This window comes from Octopus bimaculoides, chromosome 1 (assembly GCF_001194135.2).
Source record: "Octopus bimaculoides isolate UCB-OBI-ISO-001 chromosome 1, ASM119413v2, whole genome shotgun sequence".
Taxonomy (NCBI): domain Eukaryota; kingdom Metazoa; phylum Mollusca; class Cephalopoda; order Octopoda; family Octopodidae; genus Octopus; species Octopus bimaculoides.
In genome coordinates, this window is record NC_068981.1 from 193,111,168 (window position 1) to 193,119,536 (window position 8,369).

General features: G+C 39.3%; 1 protein-coding gene across 1 annotated transcript in view; it reads right to left on the reverse strand.

The window, feature by feature from the left end:
* Positions 1-8,369, reverse strand: part of LOC106871616 (tripartite motif-containing protein 45) — a 248,443-nt gene that overhangs the window by 220,764 nt on the left and 19,310 nt on the right. Inside the window, exon 2 of the mRNA XM_052973563.1 lies at positions 3,555-3,657. The gene's annotated coding sequence lies outside the window, so the exon portion shown is untranslated. The remainder of the gene's footprint in view (positions 1-3,554; positions 3,658-8,369) is intronic.

Below are 8,369 nucleotides of genomic sequence, written 5' to 3' on the forward strand. Positions count from 1 at the left end.
ACTGATTGGCTGCTATTCAACACGTTAGTTATTCTCCAGAGTTTTCTTGTACTTTTCACACCAAAATATTTGGACCAGAAGATTGAAGATTTTAGAATTAGTAAATAATAATAATGATGATGATAACACCACCACCACCACCACCACCACCACCACCAGAAGCAGCAACAACAACAGCAATAACAATAATAAAAATGATTTGTTTATCAACCAAAAAGGATTTATATTAAGGAAAGCATTAAGGAGAGTAAAGGACAAAACGTTGAGTGTGCATGTCTGTCGGTGTGAGGGTTTCATGTGTAAACAGGTTTAATAAAAAAAGGAAAAAAGAAGGAGGCAATATTAAAAATTCTAATAACGAGTATTCCTCAATAGGGAAGAGATGCTCATAGTAATGATCATTAAAAAAGCCCATAAAACTATAAGTGCCTCTTGAAAACTCCATGAAACCATGGATACCTTTTCTCAATTCCTTATGTCCAATTTACAGGTGTATGCTCAGGGGAGGGCTGTTCACTCATATCATGCATGTCACTCTCATCCACCTTTCAACAAAATGGTTGGAAGGCAACACTTCCCTCTCCATCCTCGTTTCGAGTAAAACTTGAAGTTGATGAGGGATTGACCAAAACAGAAAATCTTCAGCCCCTTCAATCTCATCCACCATACACTCTCTTTTGCCATGGCTACTAGGCATATAAAAAATACCTACTCTTCTTGGTTAAAAAAAGATGGCAGGGAAATCTTCATGGTGGATTCAGTTGATAGCCAGATCTATCCTACATATGACAAATCCACAGATCAACAATACCATGGCACTGGACAAGTGTGTGTGTAGGATGAATCTTGGACATGCTTGACTGATGGCACTTCCATGCCTATAGAGTTTATCTTGAACTGGCAATACTTCCCAGTAGCACTAGCAGGTTAGGGATTTCTGGAAACTAGCCATGGGACACAGCTTGAAAGTCCTTTGGAAAAGACCAACTACTTGACTTCCCTCAATAACCAGAGTTTCTCCAAGAATGTCATCACTCTTGCTCACCACTTATCCCCTATAGAACTCCAATGTGGAACTTCCACCGACTGCATTGTTGGCTGAGGGCTGTGAGCATTTGTCAACACTCCAGCTGCAAGTGCCCTTTCTTGGTCTGTGCTTGATCCAGGACTGTAGCTTCATGAATGAGATGAGCTATAGAAAATCCTGTCTGACCATATCTGCATGCCATCAAGGAAACACTAGAGATGTTGCAGCCTTAGTACATATCTGCACATCATTAGTTGCATCATATCCAGTCTTCCACTCAGTGGTTGCTGACTGCAAATGAACCATCTGACTAGCAGAACTCATCTCTTCTGCAGAAAGTGGAAGAAAAAGCATCCCCCTTTGACCAGCATTGAAGTAGGGCAAGAAACGATGGTCAGGTGGTAGTAGATGACACAAGTAATGCATGCATTTGCCAACTTCACCTGACCCTTCAGGGACAGCTTTCTCTCTGTCCAATTCTGGGTGAGACTGGCTACCCTGCTCATCATCTTCCAGTTCTTGTCCATCTGGAGGTCCAAACCAAACCAAACCAAACCCTGAGTAATTTAAATGGTCCTTCTGTCCAGCACCCTATGATGCTATCGGTCAGCATAGACCTGCAGGCCCACTTCTGATTAATCTTTGCTTCAGTCACTGTTTCATTCTCCTTTAGGGCAGTGCCAGTCTCCTCAGTTTTGGAAATATCTGACACTATTATGCAGACATCATCGACACAAGCTGACATAAATCTTCTGTATCCTAGTTCACACGTGATGCTCCTTGAAACATTCGGCTTCCACAGTAGTGGTTCAAGAGCTAGCATGTACAGAATGGGTAAGAGTGGGCATTCTTGATGGACAAAACATGCAATGCTAAATGATTCCAATAGTTATTTATTTTGACCACCAAACAAATGTTGCTGTACATTGCAGAGATTCAGACTCTGAAAATGGGAACCGAACTGTTCACTGCGAGGACAGCCTCCAAGTATTGGTGATTGTCCCTATTGAAAGCTTTCCATTCCAGGTTTCTTATCTACCCTCTCTGTGATGTACCACATGAGGTGGAGGTTAACATGGATAGATCTATTTAGGATGGTGCATGTTTGTGTATTACTGACCAGTCTATCAATGACAAGCACCGATCTCCTTGCCAACAGCTTGACAAAATTCTTGTAATTTGCATTTAGCAGAGTTAGGGGCCTAAAGTTATTTGTTTTCCCTTTTGTTCAGGTCTTTCCTCAGCAGTACCACAACACCTTGGCTCACCGGACTGGAAATTCTCCCATTTTGATGCCAATTGAAATAGACAAGAGATCACCAAACAAGTCTGGCATATGAAAATAAAGCTTGAAGGACAGACCATCCAACCCTGGAGACCTTGTGCAGTTAGCCCTTGTGCAGCTAGCCCTTGAGCAGCTAGCCTTTGTGCAGTTAGCCCTTGTGCAGCTAGTCATTGTGTTATGTATGTCTTTGGCTGTTATTGGCATTTCGCAAAAATTCTTTCTATATTAAGCAAAAGGCCTGAAAATTTTGGGTAAGGGGCTTGTCAATAACACCAACCCCAGTGCTTGACTGGTACTTATTTCATTGACCCTGAAAGAATGAAAGGCAAAGATGACCTTGGCAGAATTTGATCTCACAATGTAAAGCTGGAAGAAATGCTGCTAAGCATAAAAATGATAATGATGATGATGATAAAAGTCTGGATTGCTGGATTGCACTGAAGTTGAAAGAAATTAAAAGGTGGTATTTTAAAGAGGCATAGTGAGTCATGAATAAATTGTGATTTGAAGAAGAATGTTTAACTGGTATGAAAACAGTCAATCTAACCTGGATAGTTTGTGGTTTAGGCCTGTTTATTTATATAATGGAGGGGTATAAATGGATACAGTGGGGCTGCCTCCCCTTTCTTTACTTAATCTTCCTTAGATAAGCAGCTTTTAATCATTATCAATATTTTTTTTATTGTGTTTGCAACAGTTAGAGAAGAGAGATGAGGCAAAGGAGAGAAGTGAGGGAGCAATGAATATGGGAGGGAGAGAGAGAGGGAGAGATAATAGCAGGTGATGGGTTGGGGTGGCAAAAAGGAGGTGAGGTGAATAAAGAATATCATATGTGACATTTTAGAGTTTCAAAGGAAAAAAAAGTGAAAGAGATGAACAAGAAGGTGGTGGTGGTGGTGATGGGTAAATTAAAACTGTGGTGGAAGAGATGCATGGAGGTGTTGATTAGAAAAAGGTGTTTACTTGGTGAGATGGATGAAGAACTATATATATATAATATATTTATAAATGAATAAATAAATAAAAGTATAAAATAAATTGAAATTTTTTTCTGAAAATCTTGTGGGCCAAATTTTCCCAACTTGGTTGTGTGTTTGAGCTAGATAATTTATGACTAAAGAATCTCTGAAATATACAGTCTTTGAGATATTTACAGAATTATTTTGGTTTGAGTAAAAGAAGAGGAACAAAACCTAAAAGAAAAATTACATTTTAATGATAACAAGAGTGACAGAGACTTACCAAGATTTTTGGTGGAAAACCCAAATAACCAATGAAGTTGGTAATGCAATGGTTCTGACAAATTTCTTCTTTTCACTGTTAATGTTATTTTGGTTCTCTGAAACTACAAAAAAGAAGGATTACATGAGAATGTACATATCTGATTTACCTATTTATTTCTCATTTAGTATCTTCAATTGTTGTCAGGTGATCTGCCTGTCCATCGTCATCATTGTTGTTGCTGTTGTTGTCACTATCTTCTTTGTCATTGTTATTGCTATTGTTGTCATTATAGCCATTGTCGTCATCATTGTTTAATGTCCATGGTCATTGACATGAACAGTTTGATAGGATCAAATGGCTGCAAAAGTTTCATGCCCTGTCTTCTTTAACATGATTTCTATGGTTGGATGCCCTTTCTAATACTAACCACTTTACAACATGTATTTGGTGCTTTTCTTGTGCCACCAACACGAATGAGGTTGCCATGCAGCTTGCAAGACTTTGAGCTTTGAAGGAAAAGGGGTGGGGAAACTATGCCTTAAGAATAAGGAGCAGAGAGTGGTAAAGTATGAAAGAAAAAGACCAGAGCAGAACAGGTTTCTAGATGTAGAGGAGCTATAAGACTGTTCGTGTTTTAGAAGAGAGTGGTGGGGCTGGAGAGTGATTGAGAAAAAGGGGTGATGAAGTGTCAGAGTGGATTTTCAACATATGAGATGGGTAGAAATCAGTGGGGCATAGGTGCCAGGAGTGAGTGGAGGGAGTAGGGCATGTCTGATAGTGTGAAGCAGCAGAACAGAAATGATGAGATAGTAGACAGGAGAAGAACAAAAGAGAGATGACATGCTGTTGAGTTGTTTGCGGGAGTGGATGGGGAAGAGAGAGGCAGGTGCAGTGTATGAGGTGGGTGAGACATATGGTGGGGGAGGAGAGGAGAGATAATTTGATGGCATGATGATGGGGTGGTGATCAGTGAAACTATGGGTGGAGAGAACCAGGAAAATTCATCATTTTAATTAAGAGTAGTTGTATTCTTTCTCACTATGATTCTGTCCTATGTAGGGGCAGTGGAACATTTTTGGGTTATTTTTATTTAGTTTACATTGATGGCAGCTATGTCGGTGGGAGGTGAAGTGACTGGGTTTTCCAATAAGTGTTATATGTGCTGCTGCTTTGATATTTCTAACTTTTCACCAGAATTCTCTATTAATAATGGAAATTTCATAGTCTTTGAACTTTCTCTGACAATTTCCTGTAGTGGTAGAATTCTGTCTTTCAATGATAAAGATTTAGTTGTTTGATCAAGTGAACTACCTGTTATTGAAGAAGTAAGTAGCTGAGAAATCCACAAACACATTCACCCTAAAGGTAATTCTCAAGCAGAATCAACACAACACAGAGGGTGACAAGACTTCTTTTTGAATTACAGGTACACTCCACCCTACTCCTGATGGACTTCTATACAGTTTCCATCTGCCCAATTTCACTCACAGCATATGGATCAACCTGAAGTTATAGTCAGTGATATTTGCCCAAGATGCCATGCAGTATGATTGAACCCATGAGCTTGTGGTTGAGAAGCAAACTTCTTAACCATTCACCCATACTATGCTTACCCTCCTGTTATAGAGAGAGAATGCATTTGTTAGACCTGTAGATCTGCAGCCTAAGAGTGGCTGCAGATCTTATGTATTAGATATTCTTGAGTGTAATTAATTTCTTATTGCTTCAGATATATTATCTTACCTTGAATGAAGGAAACTCATCGTTTAAGTAATTTTATTTTCACTGATATTTGGATTCCTACTTTGGTGCTAATCTTCAATACAAAAATGCTAGTGTATGGTTATCTAATACTTCATCTGATATATCTTCTTTCAACAAACTGTGCTTTTATTGTAGTGACTCACTGAAACACAGTGGTTTTAAGGATAAGATTCATCATCATCATCATCATCATCATTGTTCAACGTCCACCTTCCATGCTGGCATGGGTGGGACAGTTTGACAGGAGCCGGCCAGGCAGAAGCCTGCACCAGACTTCTGTGACTGTTTTGGCAGGATTTTTACAGCTGGATGCCCTTCCAAATGCCAACCACTGGACCAGATGCTTTTTAAGTGGCACCTGCACTGATAGGGTCATCAAGTGCCATGCAAGACAAAAAAAAAAAAAACTTTTGAGAGAGGAGGGGGCATTGGAGGAGTTGATATTGTGTTAGATGATGAAACATTAGAGTGAGACAGAGACACAGATTATTTACAAAAATAATAATGGTGATAATGGTAATGATGATGGTGATAATGATGATGGTGATAATGATGATGGTGATAATGATGATGGTGATAATGATGATGGTGATAATGATGATGGTGATAATGATGATGGTGATAATGAGGATAACAACGACAATGACGATGATGATAAGTAATGATTTTTAGACAATGAAAAATAGAAAAGCAATAACATACAATTTTGTTCACTGTTTGGCATTAATGTGCATATAAGATATAAGATTTTAAAAACAAATACTACTTGATTAAGTTTTGGTCATACACAGAAATTTGCTACAAAAATACTAAGTATTAATAGCAAAAATCTTTGATGGATATCTGCATTCAATTCTTTTTATTTATTTTAACCTTGTTAGATAATTTGTATTTTGAAAATGGTTTTCAAAAGTATTTACAGCTAATGATTAGGTTTCTGAAGATGAGAACCCATTTTTAAATAGCATCAATATACTTTCAAAAATCATGAAAGCTATTTTGACTTGAATTTGTCAACATGTATCTGTTTCTAAAAAAATAACAATATCAGAACTTCAAAGACATTTGGAAGATGGTATGATGGTTGAAATATTTACATTTCTGAAAATGTGAATGTATTACTCTAGAGGATTCAGTCATAAATAGACATTCTAAGCCAACATAACGCAGTTGCCATAAACTGAATTAGTTTGTTAGGAACATACCCAACACTTATGCATACACACATGCATGCACACACACATGCACATACACATATACATATATGTATATACATATACATACACACACACTCACATATACATATATATAAATAGGAAATAGTGGCACAAGGTACCAATGTTTGCTGGAAATAGCAGTTGATAACCATACGGTGCTATATAAAGCTGGAAAACGATACTATTGTATTGTAATAATATATATATATAACATTTGGCCTCATCGAAGCAATGACTAATGACCGACACCTTTGGAAATAGGCTGTGCTTGAGAAGATCCGACAAGCCAAGTGAGACCATAACCCGTGGCCTATGCAAATGGTGTAACCAGCCCACTTATGCGTACCTTTCTTTCACTGGATACTAAACACTGCTTGCGAAGACTTATTGAGGCAAGTGAAATCGAAATCAAATTCACTGACGTGGCCGATGACAGCACCACCTAGCTGGCATCCGTGCTAGTAGAATGTTACGAGCACCATCTGAGTGTGATCGTTGTCAGGGCTGCTGACTGGCTCTCGTGCTGGTGGCACATAAAAAGCACCATCCAAGCGTGATCGTTGCCAGAGCACCTGATTGGTGTCCATACCGCTGGCATGTAAAAAGCACCATTTGAGTGTGATCGTTACCAGCGTTGCCTTACAGGGGCCAGTCCGGCAGTACTGGCATCGACCACATTCAAATGGTGCTTTTTACATGCAACTGGCATGAGAGCCAGTCAGGCAGCACTGGCAACGACCACGCTCGAATGGTGCTTTTTACGTGACACCAGCACAGGACCAGTCAGGTGGCATGGGCATCGAACAAGCTCATATGGTGCTTTTTTTCGCAGGTGCCAGTCAGGTGGTACTGGCATTGGCCACGGATGCATAAATATATCTATCCATCCATCTGTTTTCTCCAGCCACTCTTCCTGGTGGTGGTGATGGGGGGGGGCATGAAGAGAGTCTGCATGACCAGCTCTTCTTTAGGGTCAAATAGGAAGCAACAGTCATTAGACTTTCCAGCTGGATCCCTAAGAGTGACCAACAGAAACGATGGATATTATCTGACTATCTCATCCCTAGGTCTCCTGCCAGTTGGCTTGGCTTGAAGAATCCTTCTTGCATTTCTTTGCTGTGACATTCTAATCACATGTCTGTAATATCAGAACTGTGACCTCTCAGTGCAGGGAAGTTGTGGCTCGCCTTAAAAAGAGACTCCCTGATTTCTGAGCAATGCACCCTGTCAAGTAATGTTAATATGCATGCGTGCACACACATACACACACACACATGCATACACACACATATGTATATATGAATGTATGTGTGTGCATGTGTTCATGTGTGTGCATGTATGTGTGTGTGTGTGTGTGTGTGTGTGTGTGCGTGTGTGTGTGTGTGGTGTGTGGTGTGTGTGTGTGTGTGTGTGTGTGTGTGTGTGTGTGTGTGTGTGTGTGTGTGTGTGTGTGTGTGTGTGTGTGTGTGTGTATGTGTGAGCATATGCATTTCTTAGAACATACGAAGCTAAACAGGTTTAGTTTACAAACTCTGGAAATCTTTCATTGTTATGGTTGAATCCTATCAAATAGCAACAGATGTAAAATATCTCTTTATCATCTGGAAATGTAAGTTACACACACACACACACACACACACACACGTACAGAAATATAAATAAATAGTCATATACAATCTCTCATACACATACACTTAGAAAAATATATCTTACACACTTATACCCAAACATAAAAACACATTAATGCTCATTTATATTCTTTATACACACACGTGTGTGAGCACGCCTGTATGTGTATGTGTATGTGTGTCTGTGTGTATGTGTGTGTGTGTGTATGTGTATATATATATAT